A 22,197-nucleotide genomic window follows, 5' to 3' on the forward strand; every position below is an offset into this window, starting at 1 on the left:
GCGAGGAACCCTGTTTCGGAGCCGATTTCGTCGAAAACGCTTTCGGCGCCTCCTTAGGTGGCAAGAGAAAGAGGAGTTTTCCAGAAGGCTTTGCCGGAGTGTCCTTTTGCGGCTGCGGTGATGGCATCGGAGCCGATGGAGCAAAGGCTTTCTCCCTGATCCACTGCAGTGACTCCGCAATGGGGGACGGTACACTGCCAGTGGGTTTCGTCGCCGACAAGGATGGTTTGAGCGGTCCCTCGGATCCGACTTCTTCGTGGGCCTTGTGCGTTTTGGGCGCGGAACCCGTCTTCGGCACCTCCGATTCCTGAGGCCGGGGCGCAGACTTCTTGTGCGTAGCCTCTTTGGAGCCGACCTTGGCGGGCTTGGACGGCGCCGTAGCCGCTGATCCGTGCCGACCATCTTTCTTGGAGGCCCCTTCCTCGGGCGTCGGTTTCGATTTTGGAGCATCGGAATCGACAGACTTCCTCGGCTTCTGCGGACCGGAGGTCGACGGAGCCGATGGGGCGACGGGCACCGATTTCTTCACTGGCACGGCAGCCATCTTAGGGACACTCGAGTCCTTAGGTTTCAGTTTCGATTTCGGGTCGGCCATTTTAGGTGTTGACGACCCCGATGGTTTCGGTTTCGAAACAGCGTGCCCAGCAAGTGAGTCCGTAGCCGGGCCTGAAGGCGGGGCTGTGGCTTGCGGCAACGGGTCCTGGGTAAGGCCGACAGGCGATCCCGTGTCCCGGTCGGTATCTTCGTAACCTTCAGGGCAGAGCTCGTCCCCCGAGCTGTCTGCCGCGGCCCCATAAATCTCATCGTCGTCTCCTACCTCTTCGACGTATTCGAGGACTTGACCCGCGACTCCGTCGTCGTCTCCCGGATCCGCCTCGACCTCCGTCTGTGATGGGGAGATTTGTAGATGGTGACCCTGGACCTCTTCTTCCTGGTCGCCGAAGATGTTCTCCGGATCCGGGGCCGCTTGCCTAGCTTCCAAGCGCACCGCGCGCCGAAGCTTGAGAGTTTTCTTGGAGCGGAACTGTGCACAGGCCTTGCACTTGCCGTCGTCGTGGTCCGGCGAAAGGCACTTGTTACACACGGGGTGTAGATCGATGTGTGGGTACTTGGACCCACAGAGCGGGCAGTACTTAAACGGGCTCCGCTCCATGTCCGTAAAGGCTTGCAGTCGTGTCGCGATGAGAAGGCCTCAAAGTTCAGAGAGCGAAGAAAACTCCGCTTATTCCGGCTCCAAGAGACGGAAGACTCGAGACCGTGCGCAGACAATACCGACGCAAGAAAATCGAGGCCTTTTGGCCGCTAAAAGGTAGTTTTACTTGGTTCCGACAGTAAGACGTCGAGACCACATCCGAACCCAATGGCGGAAAAAAACAATCTGGGGATGGAGCCGATGCCCATGCGCACTGTAGTCCAGGGGAGGAGCCACCTATCTCAGGATACTTCGAAGACTCTTCCAGGACAACAATGTGCAATCACCCGAGCCCAACACTAGGCGGCGATCTAATGCTAAGATATGAATTTAGCAGCCCACATGCCTCGAACTCTGTCTTTTCTGAGTTCAATTTTAATTGGTTATTGTTCATCCATGTTTTCACATGCATCATGGAGCTCCTGACAAAATCTTCAGTTTCTGTTGAGTTCTTTAGGGTGAAAAATAGCTGCATATCGTCAACATAATTGAAAATTGTCACCCAAATCTGCCTAAGACTAGAGATCTAGCAATGCGCTCCAAGAAAATAGTGTGGTTGACAGTATCAAATGCCGCAGACCGGTCCAGGAGGATTATGGCCTGAGCGCGGTCAATATCATTAAGGTCATCCATGACCGATAAGATCACAGATTCGGTGTAGTGTGCTGGACGAAAGCCTGCCTGGTGAGTATCAGAAAACTTACTGGTTTCTAGGAAGGAGATAAGACAGGAGGCTACATGGGCCTCCAACAGTTTACCGGGAAACAGAAGGAGTGAAATTGTTCTGAAATTCTCCAGCTTTCTGAAATCCAGGCCCTGGTTTTTTTTTGGATAGGGATGACCACAGCTTCCTTAAAAGCTGGCGGTACAATACCATGGGACAGAGAACGATTAAGGAATTCCAGAAAGGTGTCAGGGAATCTCTTTCCCAGTTGTCTAGATCTCCCTCTAAGACAGGCTGCTCACAGGATAAAGTGGCCAGGAGCGCAGGCAGATTAATACTATTCCAATCTCTAAAGGTGCTACATAAGTGAGGTAGACGTTTCGGCAATGACAAATTATTCAAGTTGAAACTAATAATAGAATGATCTGACCATACACATGGCAGAATTACCAAATTATGCACAATGACATTAGTGGACCACACTTCATCGAGAGTATGGCCTTTAATATGCGTGGGAGAGTAAACATGTTGAGTAAGATTCAGGCTGGTGAGGGAATCCGTAAGTTCTCTGGATAGTGTTCCCTCGTCCGTCTCATTAGCCCAATAGTTCAGGTCTACCACAACCAGGACTTTATCATAGTCTGTAGTTAGGGAAGCAATATTATTTGGTAATGCTTTATGCTTTGGGAAAATCAGGCATCATATTATGAGGTCTATATAGTACTACACATATGAGGGTGCCATTTTGCAGATCCAGTTTAATTAGAGTCAGCTGATGGAATTTCAAAGGGTGACAGAGTAGTAGCGGACCATTCCCTTTTCTTATAGCGGCGCCTACACCGCTCCCTCTTTTTCCTGAGGATCTGTCTGTGTGTAGAAAAATGAATATGCTACTTACCAGTATGCATCTGTTCTTGGCATGTAGGGCTGCTAACATTCATATCTTTTGCATTAGATCGCCGCCTAGTGTTGGGTCCGGATGATCGCACATTGTTGTCCTGGAAGAGTCTTCGAAGTATCCTGAGATAGGTGGCTCCTCCCCTGGACTACAGTGCGCATGGGCATCGGCTCCATCCCCAGATTGTTTTTAGCCATTGTGGCAGAGATGGAGTGTAAAGTGTAAAGGATGTCCATGCTAATGATTGAATACAAGAGTATGTCTGCAGCTGCGACAGGGACCCTGGAGGAGGGTGGGCGATATGAATGTTAGCAGCCCTACATGCCAAGAACAGATGCATACTGGTAAGTAGCATATTCAGTTCGAGGCATGTGGGCTGCTAAATTCATATCTTTTGCATAGAATAAATAGCAGTCCCTCCATTAGCGGCAGTTGCCTGTGCCAGCTGCAGAAACCTGAAAAAGTGTTTTGAGAACAGCCTGTCCTACAGCTGCTTGCTGCTTGGAATGTACATCAACACAGTAGTGTTTTGTAAAGGTATGTGGAGTAACCCACGTGGCTGCTCTGCAAATATCTTCTAAAGGAATGTTCCCCAGGAAAGCCATAGATGCCCCCAATTTGCGTGTGGAGTGCGCCCTTGGGGGTATTGTCAAGGTACGTTTTGCCTTTTGATAACATATTTGGATGCACTTAACAATCCACCTGGCTATTCCTGCTTTGGAAATAGGGTTGCCCTTGTGCTGTGGCGCGAAGGCAACAAAAAGCTGTTTTGTTTTTCTAAAGTGTTGTGTCCTGTCAATGTAGTACATCAACGCCCTCTTGACATCTAAAGTATGAAGCAGTCTTTCCGCCACCGTTTGTGGGTTTTGGAAGAATGCCGGCAAGTCAATAGTTTGGTTGAGATGAAACTGTGACACCACCTTCGGAAGGAATTTTGGGTTAGTACGTAGTACCACCCTATTTGGATGAATCTGAATGAATGGCTCTTGGATTGTGAGCGCTTGTAGCTCACTAACCCGCCTCAGTGACGTAATAGCTATTAGGAAAGCTACTTTCCACGTTAGGAACTGGAGTTCACACGAGTGCAGTGGCTCAAAAGGTGGTCCCATCAGTCTGGTGAGGACCACATTGAGGTTCCACACCGGAGCTGGCGGTGTTCTTGGGGGAATGACTCGTTTCAGGCCTTCAAGGAAAGCTTTAATGGCAGGCACCCTGAAGACAGAGAGATGCTGCCTATTCTGAAGATAACCTGCTATGGCGGATAGATGTATCCGAATAGAAGTGTACGCCAGATTGCACTTGTAAAGATGTAACAGATAGCAAATGATGTTAGGGATAGATGCATCTAGCGGGTTGATGTTATTGGCTGTACAGTAAATGACAAAACGCTTCCATTTTGCAGCATAGCATGCTCTGGTAGTAGGCTTTCGTGCCTCCTTGATGATGTCCATGCATTCTGGAGGTAGGTGAAGGTATCCAAACTCTAGGACTTCAGGAGCCAGATCGCCAGGTTGAGCTGTTGCGGATCTGGATGCTGAATGTCTCCATGGTCCTGCGTCAAAAGTCTGGGCGTGAGGCGCAGCCTTTGATGCGGCACCACTGAGAGTTCGAGGAACGTGGTGTACCATGCTTGGCGCGCCCACGTTGGAGCAACCAGGATGAGAGTCATCGAGTGCTGCCTTAGCTTTCTTGCCACCAGCGGTATCAGAGGGGCTGGCGGAAAAGCGTACGCAAATCTGCCTGACCAGTTCATCCATATCGCATTCCCCTGCGACTGTGGGTGAGGGAACCTGGCGGCAAAGTGTTGGCATTTTGCGTTTCCGTTTGTGGCAAACAGGTCTATCTCCGGATGACCCCACTGCTGGAAGTACGGGTGGAGTACAGACGGGTGTAACTCCCACTCGTGCATTTGATGGCTGTATCTGCTGAGCAGATCCGCCATCTGATTGTCCTTGCCCGGGAGGTGTTCTGCCATGAGGAAAATGTTCCTCTGAATGGCCCACTTCCACATGCCCTGAGCCAGATGAGACAGCTGTGGCGAGTGGGTGCCCCCCTGCTTTTGAATGTAGTACATCGCGGTCATGTTGTCCGTCCGGACTAACACTACCTTGTTGCACAGATGTACAAGGAAGGACTTGAGCGCCATGAAGATTGCCATCAGTTCTAGATAGTTGATGTGCATCTTCTGTTGCTGCGTCGTCCATAGTCCCTGCACCGTGTAAGTGAGCAGATGAGCTCCCCATCCCTGGAGAGATGCGTCCGTTGTCAGGATAATCTGTGGCACTGGCTCCTGGAACAGTCGGCCCTTGCAAAGGTTGTGTGGAGTCCACCAATGCAGAGAGTCGTATGCCCGACTGGTAACCAACACTAGGTCTGTTAATTGTCCCTGAGCCTGCGTCCACTGATTCGCTAAGCACTCCTGGAGCGGACGCATATGTAGACGTGCGTGAGGGACTATGAAGATGCAGGAGGCCATCATGCTAATCAACTGCATGAACACTCTCGCTGGAAGCGAGTGTTGCGGTCTGAACTTTTGGATTAGCGACTGCATGCGGTCTATCCTGACTTGGTTTGGCTGGGCCATGGCCATCAGGGTATTGATTGTCGCACCTAGAAACTGCCGGACATGCGCCGGCTGAAGATGCGACTTTGGGTAGTTCAACGAGAAGCCCAGATCGTGAAGGAGGTGAATGGTAGTCGACATGTCCGCGGCGCACTGTTGTTCCGACTTGGCTTGAACGAGCCAGTCGTCTAGGTAGGGGTAGACATGGATGTTCTGCCTCCTGAGGTGCGCCGCCACTGTCGCCAGACACTTGGTAAACACTCTTGGGGCTGTGGTCACTCCGAAGGGTAGGACCTTGAACTGATAATGGTTGCCTTGGATAGTGAATCTGAGGTATTTCCTGTGGGATGGGTGTAGTGGAATGTGGAAATAAGCATCCTTGAGGTCCAAGGTTGCTAAGAAGTCCCCTTGGTTTAACAAGGGAAGAATCTGTTGCAGTGTAAGCATATGGAAATGTTCTGAAAGTATATACAGGTTGAGGGGACTCAGATCCAGAATGGGTCTGAGAGATCCGTCCTTCTTTGGAATAAGGAAGTACAGGGAATATACCCCTGTGCCCTCTTCCTCCACCGGCACGAGCTCGATTGCGCCTTTTTGCAGCATCACCACTACCTCCTGCTGCAATAAGTGCAAATGCTCTGCGGACATAGGCCGTTGCCTTGGTGGAATGTTGGGTGGAGTGGATTTTAACTCTAGACAATAACCTTACTGGACAAGTTGTCGCACCCACCTGTCTGTGGTGATGTTTCTCCAGACGGGCAGGAACTGCTGTAGTCTCCCCCCGACAGGTGTTAAGTGGTCGGGGGGCAGTGACAGAGAGTCACTGTTTGCTTGGGGCAGAGGAGCGGGAGTTGTTGTTTCCTCTGCCACGTCCTCTGGTGCTGTTTCCTCGGTAACCCCCTTTGTTCTGCTTGGGGTACGAGGATTGTGCTCCACCTCTAGAGAATTGTGATTGTTGACCCATCTGTCCTCTGGTGACTCCACGTGCACCTGAGCGACGAAAATTGTTGCCACGGAACTGTTGTGATTGTAGGGCCCCCATAGACTTAGCAGTTTCGTTGTCTTTCTTAATCTTTTCCAAGGTGGTGTCAACATCTGGACCAAACAGTCTATCAGGATTGACGGGCTGATTAAGTATGGTTGTTTGAATGTCTGGTTTAAACCCCGATATGCGGAGCCACGCCTGCCGTCTCAGCATGACGCTAGTGTTAATAGCCCTAGCTGCTGTGTCTGCGGCATCAAGTGCACACTTTATGGCTGCGTTGGAGATCAGTTTTCCCTCTTCTATAAGCAGTTTGGTGCCCTCTTGAAACTGCGGAGGCAGGTGTTCTAAAACGTGCTCTAGGGTGTCGTAATACGCCCTATCATAACGTGCCAAGAGTGCCTGTGTATTCGCAATACGCCAAAAATTGGCAGCCTGTGCAGCTACTCTTTTGCCTCCTGCCTCTAGGACTTTTGACTCCTTATCCGGGGGAGGAGCTTCACCCGTTGTTTGGGAGTTCGCCCTTTTACGGGCATTTGCGACCACAAGGGAGTCAAGCGGCAACTGTCCCCGAATGTATGCAGGGTCTGCAGGTGCTGGTCTGTACTTTTTTTCGATGCGTGGATTGACCACCCTCGCCCTGGTAGGTTCTTTAAAGATGTCCGCAGCATGCCTGAGGACCCCTTTGAGCATGGGCAGTGTCTTTACTGTCCTTTCAGAGACTGAAAAAGTGTCAAATAGAAAGTCTTCTTCTACTGGGTCAGCATGCATGTCCACATCATGATTAGCAGCTGCCCTTTCAATGAGTGCATGAAAACCTGCAGAATCTTCTGTTGGGGATGCATGTGCAGTGAAAGGCTGTGGGTCTTGCCCCACATTTTGGGTGCCTTGGTCCCCTATGTCATCATATGAATCTTGCTGTGCATCAGGTTCATTGATGGGGAAAGTGTATTGGTCATCTTCACCATATCCCTCACCCTCAGAGTGTTCTGAGGAAGGAGTTGGGCTCCTTCTAGGAGGAGGCTGGATAGGTTCCATCAGTGTTGAAGCGTCCTGAGTAAGCCTTTTCTTCTTCAGGGGGATAACATAGGAGTCCACTGGCTGTGAAGTGATCCTCCTCTTGTAAAGGGTCAATTTGCCCGTGTCTGCGTCGATAAAACGCTCAGAATCCTCCTCTGAGTCGAGTAGTCGACCTGAAAGTGTTCCAGACGTTGAAGAATCCGACTTCTTTGGCGTCGTTTTTGTTGAAAAGGCCTTCGGCGCCTCTTTTGGCGGCAGAAGGAAGAGAAGTTTACTCGCAGGCTTTGCCGGAATGTCCACCGGCTTCTGTGGCGACGGCATCGGAGCCGACGTAGCAGAGGCCTTCTCCCTGATTCTCTGTAGGGAAGAGGCGACGAGGGACGCGTCACTTGCAGCAGCCTTTGGCGCCGACGAGGTCTTGACCTTGCCCTCGGATCCGACGTCCTGTTGGCCCTTCTGAGTCTTGGACGATGATGCCGCAGCCGCCGACCCAGAGTCCTTGGACCGATGCGTAGATGTTCCAGCTTTCGATCCGTGTGATTTCGCTGGCCCCGTCTCCACCACGCGTCCGACTAACGAAGTCCCAGTCGGAACCGGAGCCGTGTCGCTGGCTTTGGCGGGCTTTGACGGCGTCGCAGCGGTCGACCCGTGCCGAACTCCCTTTTTAGAGGAACCCTCCTCTGGCGCCGATTTCGACGCTGCGGAATCGACAGATTTCTTCGACTTCTGTGAACCGGTGGCCGACGGAGTCGATGAAGCAGCGGGTTTAGGTGTTTTTGGATGGACGGCCGCCATCTTAGGGACGCTCGAATCCATAAGTTTCGGTTTCGATTTAGGGTCAGCCATTTTAGGTGTAGTCGATACCGTAGGTTTCAGTTTCGGTTTCGATACGGCGTGCGCTGCAAGTATGTCCGTGGCCGGGCCTGAAGGCGGGGCCGTGGCTTGCGGTACGGGGTTGTGGGTAAGGCCGACTGGCGATCCCGTGACCCGAGCCTGATCCTCGTAACCTTCGGGGCATAGCTCATCCCCTGAGCTATCTTCCGCAACCCCATAAACCTCTTCGACGTCCCCTACCTCGTCGACGTATTCAAGGCCTTGACCCACGACTCCGTCGTCGTCTACCGGATCTGCCTCGACTTCCGTCTCGGGCGGGGAGATTTGAAGATGATGGCTCTGGTCCTCCTCTTCTTGGTCGCCGAAGATGTTTTCTGGATCCGGGGCCGCTTGTCTGGCCTCGAGGCGCACTGCGCGCCGAAGCTTGAGTGTCTTCTTTGACCTGAATCTGGCGCAGGCCATGCAGTTGTCTTCGTTATGGTCTGGTGAAAGGCATTTGTTACAGACCGGGTGCACGTCGATATGTGGGTACTTGGACCCACAGAGCGGACAGTTTTTAAACGGACTCCGCTCCATGCCGAAAAGTTGCGGTCGTGTCGCGATGAGAAGGCCTCTATGTCCGAAGAGTGAAACGACTCCGCTGATTCCGACTCAAAGAGACGGAAGAACTCGAGACCGTGCGCAAACAATACCGACGTAAGGAATATAAGGCCTTTTGGCCCGTAAAAAGCTAGTTTTTCTCGGTTCCGACAGAGAGACGTCGAGACCGCATCCGAACCCAATGGCGGAAAAAAACAATCTGGGGATGGAGCCGATGCCCATGCGCACTGTAGTCCAGGGGAGGAGCCACCTATCTCAGGATACTTCGAAGACTCTTCCAGGACAACAATGTGCGATCATCCGGACCCAACACTAGGCGGCGATCTAATGCAAAAGATATGAATTTAGCAGCCCACATGCCTCGAACAGTAATTATCTGGAAGAGCTGCCAGGATCTCAGGAGATGATTCCTCAGTGAGCCGGGTTTCAGACAATAAAAGCATGTCTGGGGCATCATTGACCAATATATTGTAAATTTCTAATTGATGTTTAACCATGGAACATGTATTTAAGTACGTCACAGTAAGTTAATTGACTGGCAGTTTGTCCAAAACTATTCTGGGCGGAGCTTGCATATTCATACTGTTGACGGACATTTAGTAAATCAGTGTAAGGTAAAGGGTCAGGGTTTAAAAGCTTCAAGTTGTGCAGTTCTTTTAACAAGTGCTTTTCAGGCAGATGTACAATATTGGGTGCCATATTTTTTAGGCTTGCTACAGAATAAGTGTATGCCCCGTGCCCCGGCCTGGCGCAGACGGGCTTGCCTTTGGCGCGCCTTCGTCACGTCAGCTGCGCGCGTCCGATTATTTTGCCAGGTCAAAATGGCAGTTTACAAATGCACATAGGTTGCAATGGCGGGCCTGAAGAATGTTTTAAAAGACTACTTTAGAGGGAGGCACAATGAGTGCTGCTGCCATTTAGTAGCATTTAATTTATAGGCCCTGGGTACCTGTGGTAACATATACAAGAGACGTGCAAGTATATCAAATGTACCAATCAGGTATGAGCTATCTGAACCATGTTTAAGGAGGAAAGCACAAGCACTTTCATACTAGTCAGGAGTTATTAAAAGTGTACAGACTCTTAAAAGCCAAATAAAACAGGGGTTCAGAAAACAGGACAGGTGAATGGAAAAGGTTTGGGGGTGACCCAACAGAAGAGTAAGGAGTAAGGAGCTCCGGCCGGGGGCTCCCTGGCTAGGGATTGCCTTTTGGCATAAATCCCTGAGAAAACCACCCCATCAAGCCACCTTCACCCCCGGGGATCTGTAGACTACAGTCCCGTGATTTCCAGGGCCGCTCCACGGCTATCGCAGATTGGGTCGAAGCCGGCTACAGCAGCAAACAAAAAACCAAGAAAGCCTGCAGCCGATGGAGACGGACGCGAGCTGTGGAGCTCCGTCCGCCGTCCCCCCGCAAACGATTATTATGACCTCCTGCCTCGACCGCGGGTGCTGAAGCTAACGCCCCAAGCCATTGATACGGTACAGTTGGTTTTTCCGGCGCCTTAGAGGTTTGCGACCACGATATCAGACAGAAACTCGGTGATCCTGATCCCGGGGCGCCCCCAAGCAAAATGGCGGCCGTGCTGTGACTGATGTTGTTGCCCTGCCCCTCGATACTTGCAGGCACCGGCATCCGGCGGAGGCGCCTTCGCTGACTTCAATCTGCCTGCATACTGTCTCGGAGGAGCGCACTGCCTGTTGGGTGACCCCATTTGCTCTAGCGGAGAGTGGAACAGAGTGAGACTGGCGCGGGCTCCGGGGCTCTGACCTCAGTCTCCCTGATAACACCTCTCCAGAGTCCTGCTGCGATAGAGTGATTGGACATTATGGTCGCGGGACCCTGGAATCAGATTATTGGTACTGGGACAGTCTCTCTAATGCGCTTGGCCCTCGGTCCCTTCGGCGGCCATGTTGGGACCAGGCAGGTCCCTGCTCATTTTATCAATTTTCTGGCTAGCAAGGGGTGGTATAAAAGAGGACCGATCCTGACGGCCACCTCTGCCCACTCTGTTCCCATTGATGAGCGCGGAGCCTAGTGGGAGGCAGCAGTGACTTGTCAATGGCTCCTGCAGACTATGAAGCACAGGACCTCCATTTTGAATTCTGGGGGGACGATTTTACCCTCTGGCAGTGTCCAAAGGTTTTACCCGCCCGCTGCCTCAGCGGTCTTGCCAGCTTATCTGCCCTGAGCCTCCGGTTGCTGAATAAGCGAGGAGAGCGACCCCCACCCCTCACCCATACACGAGGCAAAATGGCGGCCCCCATTGTGTCCCAGCTCACCTACAGGGCAGGTCACCCTGGGACATCAGGGATGTTCTTTGGTGCCTGTCTTAACAACTAATGGACACCCCATCCCTGAAAAGCTCCACCGCTCTCAACGCACTCCATATGGAACTGGGTCCAAGGGTGCCTGACCCCCCCAACATGGCTGAAAATGATGACTTCTTGCCCCCCCCCCCCCCGCTGAATGTTGACTTTCTCTTCCCATCCTGGACTGCGCCTACCCTTATGCGTATATCTGCAATTCTTTCTTTCCTCCCCGCTCTACTCATCTCCACATGGCTGCTACTGACCTCTGCCCTCACCTTGTCCTGGCCCTAGTCCCCACCCTGCTTACCTGTAAATGTTCCCTTGTCTTTTGAGATCTAGCTATTTTGCCTGATGCTCGATGGAGCTACCTGGTTTAGCTATAGGGGAGAAAGGTCGGGGATTCTCTCCTTGGACGTCACCTATTCAGTGGTCTTTAGCCAGACTTCCTTTCATCTCTCCTGTCATCTCTTCCTGCATCCTCCCCCTATTTATGTTTCTCCTTCTCTTCTCTCTCAATGTTTTGAGACTGAACTACTTTGTCTGATGCTGGATGGAGCACCTGGTTTAGCTATAGGGGAGATGGGCCATGGACTCCCTCCTTGGTCGTCACCTACCCAGTCGGCCTTTAGACAGACTTCTTTTTGTCTCTCCTTGTTGTCTCTTCCCATATCCTCCCTTTTCTCACCCTCCCCTCTACGCTCCATTATTTTGCCCTCCATATTCTTTTAATATTTCCCTTGAGACCCAGCTATTTGGCCAAAGCCCAGTGGAGCTACCTGATAGCTATAGAGGAGATGGGTTTTTGGACTTCCCCCTCGACCGTCACCTATCCAGTCGGACTTTGGGCAGACGTTCCTTCGTCTTTCTGCTCTATCTCCCCCCACCCCTTTACCCTTATCCCCTTCCCCTCTACACCCCACTTATCTCGTTCTCTATGCTCTTGTAATAGTTTTTCTGGCACCGGTTGTAAATTGAAACTGATGTAATCTTGTAATTTTGTTGAACCTCATGTAAAGCGCTCTGATACCTCCAGGTCTAGCCAGCGCTATATAAAATTCTTTAAATAAATAAATAATCCACCACACTGCATTTCATCACACGAAAACAGCATCTCAGTGGTCATCACACACAATATGGAAACACTGCTCACATAGGATCAAAGACAACTCTTCCCACCACACATCCTACATGTCATACCTTGCTGCTCATGTAACAAAGAGCTTCAGTGACCAACATAGGGGTAAGTAAGCACTATATAAACTCAACAGATCACCCTAAAACTACATTCAAGATGCTTTGAGTCCGATAGTTCTGCTTTTCTAGCCAGTAATTTTCTTATACCAGATTTCTCAAATAATTTGACTTTTGGGATCTCTCCAATGTCATTTAGAAGTCCAACTAAGTGTTATTGGCTGCTTCTTTTCCATTTAAAAAAAGTGTATTACATGACTATATTTTCTCATTGGTGCTGCCTGGACCCTGCAGTAACCCTACATGTTGAAGTGTCATAAGTAATTTGAAGCACACTATACAAGTAAAGTTGAATCATATTAAAATGATTGGAAGTTTGCATGTTGCCATCCCCTTCATAAGGGGAGCCCAGTTGTGCTTTCTCATACAACCATGTAGTAGAGTAGCAGTTCTACTCCAGATATTCCAGCAACACTCCCTGTCCTATGTTTTGCTTTACCTCCTTCCACCCAGGCCACAAATCTTCTAGAAAGGTTGCCCTCCCAGTCCTCATTTCTTACAGGATCCGGCTTGCCTCAGAAGTTTATGGGATGGGGAATTTGGGGAAAATGGGCTACTCCGGATGATGGGGTAGAGGTATGCTACTGAGTCCTTGGTGGTGCCCAATAACTCCCGACATTCGTTGCATACTTCTAAAGACCATTACAGATTCTCTGTCTGCATAGATGCACCTTAAAAGGAGACCTTAGGAAGGGCCCATCCATAAATTGAGATGTTTCTGGTGACTATGACCTGCAGTATTCAAACAATAAAGGAGCTCAGAGGGAAAAACAGAAAGGGTCGCCCTCCACTCAAAATCAACAATACAAAATAAGACCCAATCCACTGGCGAACGTCTGAATCAGTGACTACAAGGGGGTACAAGAAACTCTAACTCCCCACTAATCTCTTATCCACTTTATAAGGAGAAAACCGCACTGTCCTCCGCCAAAGTTAAGAACCTGTTCTCCAGGGCAACACACAAGAACCCCAGTAATAGTGCACCAGACTATAATTGGTCACACATTCGTCCACACCCAACATTGGACACCGCTCTTAATAGAGCAAAAAATGTGAGAGAAGCAAATGACCCCTCACGGAAACACCACCAACGGGGTAACTGGTATACAATTTCCAGACAGGCCCCTGTCTCACCATCGGTGGTCACTTGCTTCTCAAAGAAAAATAAGCAGAAAGGAAAGTAGTGTCCAAAACAAACATGTAAAGAGACATATAGTGAATTGCAGAATAATCTGCTAGTGACAAACACACACACAAATAATACTAACTGAGTGCATAAAAACACACACACCAATATAGGTGGCAGCAGGTTATGGTAGGCATGATTAGCTACCAGCCTTTTTATTAATTACAGCACACAATCATAGCCCTATGAATAAAATTGGTTAAGGGTTTGGTGTGTGTGTTTTTATGCACTCAGTTAGTATTATTTGTGTGTGTGTTTGTCACTAGCAGATTATTCTGCAATTCACTATATGTCACTTTACATGTTGTTTGTTTTGGACACTACTTTCCTTTCTGCTTATTTTTCTTTGAGAAGCAAGTGACCACCGATGATGAGACAGGGGCCTGTCTGGAAATTGTATACCAGTTACCCCATTGGTGGTGTTTCCGTGAGGGGTCATTTGCTTCTCTCACATTTTTTGCTCTATTAAGAGCGGTGTCCAATGTTGGGTGTGGACGAATGTGTGACCAATTATAGTCTGGTGCACTATTACTGGGGTTCTTGTGTGTTGCCCGGGAGAACAGGTTCTTAACTTTGGCGGAGGACAGTGCGGTTTTCTCCTTATAAAGTGGATAAGAGATTAGTGGGGAGTTAGAGTTTCTTGTACCCCCTTGTAGTCACTGATTCAGACGTTCGCCAGTGGATTGGGTCTTATTTTGTATTGTTGACTATGACCTGCAGACCGGAAAGGTGGATGGGACAGAATTCATCAGGTTAGGAGCATGAGGGACAACTCAACAGACTTTGACTGGTGATAACATAATTCATATTAGTATTGCGCCAGATGTAACTGCTAGGAACGCATATGGTACTTATTTGTTTGGTCCTTTCTTCTTTATTCATGTTCTATTGCTACAATATAGAACCAGTTGCACTTCATAAATATGTGATAAAGTACTAGGTCATGGGGGCCTACCCCTATGTATGGTACCTGTGGTATCAGAGGCATCCAGAACAACCAGAGGCCTCTTTAGTTAAGTAGGTATGCTCATCAGTTAAGTAGGTATTCTCAGGCTGATGGGTAATGCTACCTGGTAGAGTAGCTGCATACCAGCATGCCCCCAAATATAGTTGTCTTTGCTATCACTCATGTAGGGAGAAAGAGAGAGCGGGGAAGGAAAAGAGAGAGTAAGAAAAAGAGAAAGGAAACAAGGGGAAGAGAAAGGGGGAGAGGAAAGGAAAGGTGGAGGAAGGAAAAGGGAGAGGAAAGGAAAGAGCAAGAGTGTGAGTGTTTTAACTGAAACCATTATTAAAAACAGAAAAGCTATACAAGAGTGTTAACCCTTTCAAGCCCAACTTTTAAATACAGTTTGCTGCAGATACAAAGTTTCCCATGTGAGCTAAAATGAGAAAACACATTTTTTAACTCTCTATGACTTATTTCCCCCGCATAGAACTGCATGAAGATTTGTATGCCAGACCTTAGTTGCATAAGACAAGCAAATGCCAAATTTGTTTCAGATCCGTCCAAGAGAAAAAGTTAGTCAAAACAAAAAAGTTTTTTCAATTAAAGAAGCATTTGAAACATAACTACATAGTGGGGAGTGCCACTAAATGTGTATGTGTATACACACAAAGATAGATCGACAGACAGACCAAACCAACAGACAGATAAGAGGGAAAGAAAGTTTTTCAAGGATCTGTGCATTGGCATTGCTATCCATTTGGGATACAGAGTGAGTGTTACAAACATTGGTTGTTCCCCTGCACACTTGTGACATACTTCCCGTCAATTTTTCCCCTCAACAAGGAATTGTATTAAGGTCGGAGGATAGCCATCCTTTTCCCTGGCTCTACTTACTCTGCTCCCCCCCACCTTCTTCCCGGAGTCTCTTTCCTCCTGGAATACTGTACGTTGACCAGCTAGCCACTAATGCACAAATACCCTTGTGCAGTTTGGGTCAGCCTGAATACCTACAATATTTATCCAAACCCCAGCTTGCATTACGGTGGATTGGCAAATCCCATTAGGCCCAACGTTGAATAAATTTTGGAACCCCATGAAGCCAGTCACTTGTACAAGAGTCCCCTGACCCAGCATTTTTGTAAGTAGCTTTTCATATCCAAGTAGAAACATTGCAGTCTTCTACAAGCCATTTAAACCATTACACGTAAGTATGTTTAAAATATTGGCGTAAAGCCCATAAGACCAGACACTCAAGCCCCAAACCACAGACCAGTATTATGGTGTAATAGCTTGAAAGTTTGCCCATGGAGCAAACCTGACTATCAGGGCAGCCTTTTATTTTTTAGAAGGACCTGAAGCTAAGGATTCAATGCTTGGAATCCTAGCTCCATCCCAGAAGGTGCTTGCAAAGTCTAGGTTTTTAGGTAGATCCAATTTTCAACTGCATTATTTTACTGAGAGGAAAGTCATTGGGTTTCTTGAGTGTTATTTACTGTGTCATGCTGCATCCGAGTCTCCAACCCCCCTACCCCCAACTCTTAGAGTAAGCAATGACTGACTGGAGTAACTAGGTTATCCAACTGGAGTGCAATCAATACTAGTAGCTCTGGATACAGCACTAAACAACAGCATTCACTTGGGATACTGTGAAGAAATTGATATCCAGAAGTCAGACGTCACAAGGCCGCCAAGAAAAGAAAGCTCCAAAGACTTGATGGGATAATCAAACAACTTATTTAGAAAAACAAAGAACAGCCAAGCAAGACAGGATAAAAGATCAGGATGTTACTCACCCAGTAAGCACCTGTTCTTGGCATGTAGAGCTGTAGATTCACATGCTTTGCATACTCCTGTCATCTAGTGTTGGTCCGGATGTATGCAAGTTGTTTTCCTTCGAAGAAGTAATTCCAGTCACAAGGTAAGGTGACTCCTCCTTTCAGGCATAGTGCACATGGGCACCGACTCCATTGTTAGATTGTTTTCCCGCAAGAGGGTGAGAGTAAGTGTGTGTAGTAAAGAGATGTTGATGAGTAAATAATGAGGACTGCAACGACAGGTGCCCGGAGAGGTGGGAGGCCGCATGTGAATCTACAGCTCTACATGCCAAGAACAAATGCTTAATGGGTAAGTAACATAATCCGTTAAAGGCATATGTGCTGGAGATACACATGCTTTGCATATACTATATTATAGTATTCTCCCAAAGTGGTGGCTAACCAGTAGATGTTGCAGTTGTCTGAAAAGTGTTTTTAGCACTGCTTGCTCTACATTGGCTTATTGGCGTGCTAATACAGCCACACAATAGTGGTTGGTAAATGTGTGTGGTGTAGACCATGTCGCTGCTTTACAGATATCAGCTATTGGGATGTTACCTAAGATGGCCATAGATGCCCCTATTTTTCAAGGGATGGGCTTTAGGGGGTATAAATAAAGTTATTTTAGCTTTTGCGTAGCAACTTTGAATGCAGTTAACAATCCATCTTGAAAGGCCTGAATTAGAAATAGGATTGCCTTTGTGAGGTGGAGTAAATGAAACAAAAATATTTTGTTCTTTCGATATAATACAATAAAGCTCTACTGACGTCAAGTGTGGGAAGAGCCCGTTCTGCTACTGAATCAGGTTGAGGGAAGAACACAGGTGACTTAACTGATTGGTTAATATGGAAAGCAGAAACCACTTTGGGAAGGAATCTGGGATAGGCACGAAGAACTATCCAAATCTTTATGGAGTTGAAAGAAGGGTTCTTCTAAGGTTAATGCCTGTAGCTCACACACTTTCCTTAAGGAAGTGATTGCAATGAGGAATGCAACCTCCCATGAGAGAAACTGTAAACACCACTTGTATAGTGGTTCAAAGGGTGGACCCATAAGTCCAATAAGTACAACATTAAGATTCCACACTGGTGCCACATTGGTGGTATAACTCTCTTTAAGCCCTTGGTGGTATAACTCTCTTTAAGCCCTCCATAAAGGTTTTAATGACAGGAACTTTGAACAAAGACAAATGCTGTCTGTTTTGCAAACATGCAGCTACTGTTGCAAGATGCAACAGAATAGATGCGTACGCTAGCCCACATTGCTGTGGGTGCAGAAGGTAACAGACAATTTTCTGAACAGAAGCATCTAGAGGTAGAATTGTGTTATTACAGTAGACAGCAAATTGTTTCCATTTTGATGCCTAGCAAGCTCTGGTAGTAGGCTTTCTTGCTTCTTTCAGAATAGTCATACAGTCTGGTGGCAAATTTAAATATTCAAACTATGACTTCAGAAGCCAAATCACGAAGTTGACATTCTTGGGAATTGGATGCTTGATTTCTCTAAGGTTCGGAGTGAGGCGACTGGAGTGGATATGTAGCTTTTGATGTTCTAACAGGGTGGTGTACCGCGGTTGACCGGCCCATGTGGGAGCTACCAAAACCAGTGTGAGTGATTGTTTGCATGAGTTTCTGAACCACAAGGAGTGGGAGAGGCGGAAAAGCATAGGCAAATATCTCTGACCAATTCATCCATAGGGCATTGCCTTTGGATAGAGGGTGTGGGAACCTGGAGGCGAAGTTTGGGCACTGAACGTGGTCTACTGTGGCAAACAGATCTATTTGTGGGTATCCCCACTGTTGAAAGTATGGAAAGAGAATTTGGGGATGAAGTTCCGACTAATGTATTTGCGGTTTCCTTCTACTGAGGAGGTCAGCAATTTGATTGTTCACTTCTAGGAGGTGTTCTGCCAGAAGGTGAATCTTGTGATGGATTGCCCGTTTCCAAATTGTCTGAGACAGGCGAAACAATTGGAGAGAGTGTGCCCCCCCCCTTATTTTTGTACATAGTACATCACTGTGATGTTGTCCATGCGGACTAGGACAACTTTGCCTGTGAGATGAGACTAAAAAGCTTTCAGCCACTAGAAATACAGCTAGAAGCTCTAGATAGTTGATGTGGAGACGCTTGTGTTTGTCATCCCAGAGACCCTGAATTGTGTAATGATGGAGATGTGCACCCCAGCCCATGAGAGCTGCGTCTGCTGTTAGCACGACTTGTGGAACAGGGTCGATGAAAGGCCACCCTTGATATTTTTTGTGGATTCCACCACTGCAGAGTGTGATGGGTGCTGCTCTCCACAATCACTAGATCTGTTAATTGACTCTGCGACAGATTCCACTGACGCGCTAAGCATTCTTGTAATGGACGTATGTGTAGTCTTGCATGAGGCACTATTGCAATGCATGACGACATCATTCCTCATTACCCGCATGAAAGTCCTGGCTGGCAAGGTTTGGCTGGTTTGGAACTGCAGCAATAGAGTTTGGCTATTGCGAATTCTGGCTGCACTGGGGGAGGCTAGAGAAGTGTGAGTATTGAGAGTGGCTCCTAGATGAGATTATATCTGTGAAGATTATAGGTTAGACTTTTGAATGTTGAACGTGAAACCCAATTGGTGGAGTAGATGTAGCGTGGTCTGAGTGTGTACTAAACACTTTTGGTGTGTGCTGGCTTTGATGAGCCATGCGTCTAGGTACGGGAAGACATGAATTTGGGGTCTTCTGAGATGAGCTGCCACTACTGCTAGACATTTTGTAAACACTCTGGGAGCAGAAGTTACTCCGAATGGGAGTACTTTGAACTGATAGTGTTTGCCTGCTATCACAAATCTGAGATATTTGAGATGAGCTGGATGATTGGGAATGTGAAAATATGCGTCTTAAGTCCAGTGTGGATTTAAAATCGACTTGATGTAGAAGCGGAAGAACCTGTTGAAGGGTTACCATATGGAAATGTTCTGTCAGTATGCACTGGTTAAACTCTCTAAGATCTAAAATTGGTCTTAAGGAGCCATCCTTTTTCGGGATTAGAAAATAAAGAGTAAACCCCTGCACCTTGAAACTGAAACGGAACTGGTTCTATGTCTTCTTTTTCTAAGAGAGATTGCACCTCTTGTTTGAGTAACTGTAAATGGTCTGACGAGAGTTTGTGAAAGCGAGGTGGAATGTTTGGTGGATTGGAGTGAGTTCCAGGCAATAACCACGTTGGATAAGGTTGAGCACCCATTTGTCGGTTGTTATAGATTGCCAAATGGAGAAATACTGTTGAAGCCTTCCCCTGACAGGTGTTATGTGATCGGGGGAAGTGTGGACAAGACACTGTAAGGAGAAGGCATGTTACACGGTGTGGCGCCTTTACCCCTACCTTTGGAATTGTTTTGTGTGGCGCCTTTACTCCTACCTTTGGAATTGTTTCCTCTATATCCTCCGCTATAGAAACCTCTAGAGGGAAAAAATTGAATGTTGCCTTTATAAGACAAAGTATTAGGGTCTGAGGATGTTGTTTTAGACCCTGCACTGTAAAATGAGCGGCAAAAGGGGCCTCTATTGGACGGGGACTGGAGCGCTCCCATGGACTTTGCCACTTCGGTGTCCTTTTCCATCTTTGCTAAGGACTGGTCGACTATCGAACCAAACAGGTGTTCCTTGTCAAAGGGGGTGTTCAAAATGGACTGTTGAACTTCAGGATTAAACCCCAAGATCCTAAGCCATGCAATGCCTTCCGGAGGAGAATGCTAGTATTGATCTCCCTAGCTGCGGTGTCAGCTGCATCTAAAGAAAATCTTATTGAGGAGTTAGAGATGAATTTTCCCTTTTCAACTAACTGCTGTTCCTTAGTTTTGCGTTCATCTGGAAGATATTGAAGCAGTTGCTCCATCTCATCCCTGTGTACCCTGTCGTACCTAGCTAGTAGGCCCTGTGTGTTAGCGATGCGCCAGTGGTTAGCAGTTTGAACAGCCACTCATTTTCCTGAGGCATTTATAAGTTTTGATTCTTTATCTGGGGGAGGTGCATCCATAGAGGTTTGAGACTTAGCTCATTTGCGATCATTGGACACTACTTAGGAGTCCTTTGATAAACACAGGCTGTGAGGGTATATACTTTTTACGTACACTTGGAGTTAAAATATGTGTTCGGACCGGGTCTTTAAAGATATCATCTGCATGCCTCATCATGCCTTTAAGCATGATAAATAGTCCTCTTCTAATGTCTCTTTATGTAAGGCCACCCCACGATACTCTGCTGCTCTAGCAATGAGCTGTTTTATCGTCTGTTGATAATGGCTTTGCAGGGTAAAGGTCTAGGTCATTGTCTACTGGAGGGTCAATGGTGTAATCATTCCATGGGTCCACAGGCAAATGAGTATCATCCTCACCATGATCCCCATCTAGATCTGTATGTGGAGATCCCTAAGGTGTTATGTGTATCTTCAATTATTAACTGTGGAGAAGATGGTGGAGGCAGAGAGGGTTGTGGGGCAGGATAAACAGGGCTGGTAGCCATTTCCTCCTTCTTTAGAGAAGTGTTACTGGCAGTGTCCTCTGAAGGAAGCTTGTGCTTTGCTGGTGTTTTAGCAGAAATGTGTCCAGTATCGGGATTATTATAAATCTTTTTCCGTTTAGGATCCAATTTGGTCTTAAGAACATCTAAAATTTGTTCTCGGGGCTCGGAGACACTGTCCTTAGATTTCGACATCGAAATCGACTTGTCTTTGGTAGTAGAAGGTTTTCAGCTCCGAAGCATGTTTTTGTTTCGAAGCAGAGGGTTTCGGCTCCAAATTAGATTGGTCCTTGGAGCCTGATGGTTTTGGATCCAAAGGTAATTTTTGTCAACTCAGGCCCGAGCCAGAAGGCTTGACGGTTTGTTTCAGTGCTGAGTCGAGAGGTGATGCATTGGAAACTTTGTCTCATGCCAACCTTGGCCAGAAGGCAGAGGTGGTGCCGTAGCCTTATGTGTTTTGGAAGAGGATTTAGGGGGTAAGGGGTCTTCGATACTCTCTGCACCTTGTCCCGTAGGCACATCTTCGGACTCCAGATCGATCTTGGGCTCGGAATCGGACTCTGGAACGGAAAAGTCCTATTCTTCTTCTGCTGCTTTATGCTTCGATCTCCTCTTGCTCGTATTCTTCCCCGAAGATATCCAGAGTGTGTTGGATGCTTTGACGTTGCATCTCTCGTCGTGGAGCTAGACGATTGCATAGAGACTTCTTGGACCGAAACAATTTACAAGCGTCACAGTATTCCTCCTTGTGCTCCGGGGAGAGGCACAAGCTACAAACTTGATGTAGGTCTGTGCAAGGGTACTTGGCGTGGCACTGAGAATTTGTCGAGCAATTCGAGATGCGGTAGGCAGAAGCGTATGGAAACAATACCCTGGAGGGTAGAGTGGATTGTGCGCGGAGGGGAACACGAAGAACTGGAGCACAGCAATACACACCCAAACCCGATGGCAGACTAACAATATAGTCGATGCCCATGCGCACTATCACCGAAAGGTCATCTTACCTCGTGACTGGAAATACTTCTTCAAAGGAAAACAACTTGTAAACATCTGGAACCAACACTAGATGGCAGGAGTATGCAAAGCATGTGTATCTACAGCACATAAGCCTCAAACACATTTAGAAACACATTAGGTTCACCAGTCACACTAATGCCACCTGTTGAGGCACATAGGAATTTAATGCATAAACATATTTTAATGCTTGTTACAGCCTGGAATGAAGGAGTAATCCAGCATGCTGCTTGAGATGCTTGTGTAAACCATGCTATGAAGGAGTAATCCAGCACGCTGCTTGAGATGCTTGTGTAAACCATGCTATGAAGGAGTAATCCAGCACGCTGCTTGAGATGCTTGTGTAAACCATGCTATGAGGGAGTAATCCAGCACGCTGCTTGAGATGCTCGTTACAACCACACCATGAAGGAGTA

At 47.8% G+C, this 22,197-nt stretch overlaps 1 protein-coding gene across 3 annotated transcripts in view; it reads right to left on the reverse strand.

Annotated features, from left to right (window-relative positions):
• ST3GAL5 (ST3 beta-galactoside alpha-2,3-sialyltransferase 5) overlaps positions 1-22,197 on the reverse strand; it is a 442,038-nt gene that overhangs the window by 122,730 nt on the left and 297,111 nt on the right. The gene's annotated exons all lie outside the window — the stretch shown is intronic.

This window comes from Lissotriton helveticus, chromosome 2_2 (assembly GCF_964261635.1).
Source record: "Lissotriton helveticus chromosome 2_2, aLisHel1.1, whole genome shotgun sequence".
Taxonomy (NCBI): domain Eukaryota; kingdom Metazoa; phylum Chordata; class Amphibia; order Caudata; family Salamandridae; genus Lissotriton; species Lissotriton helveticus.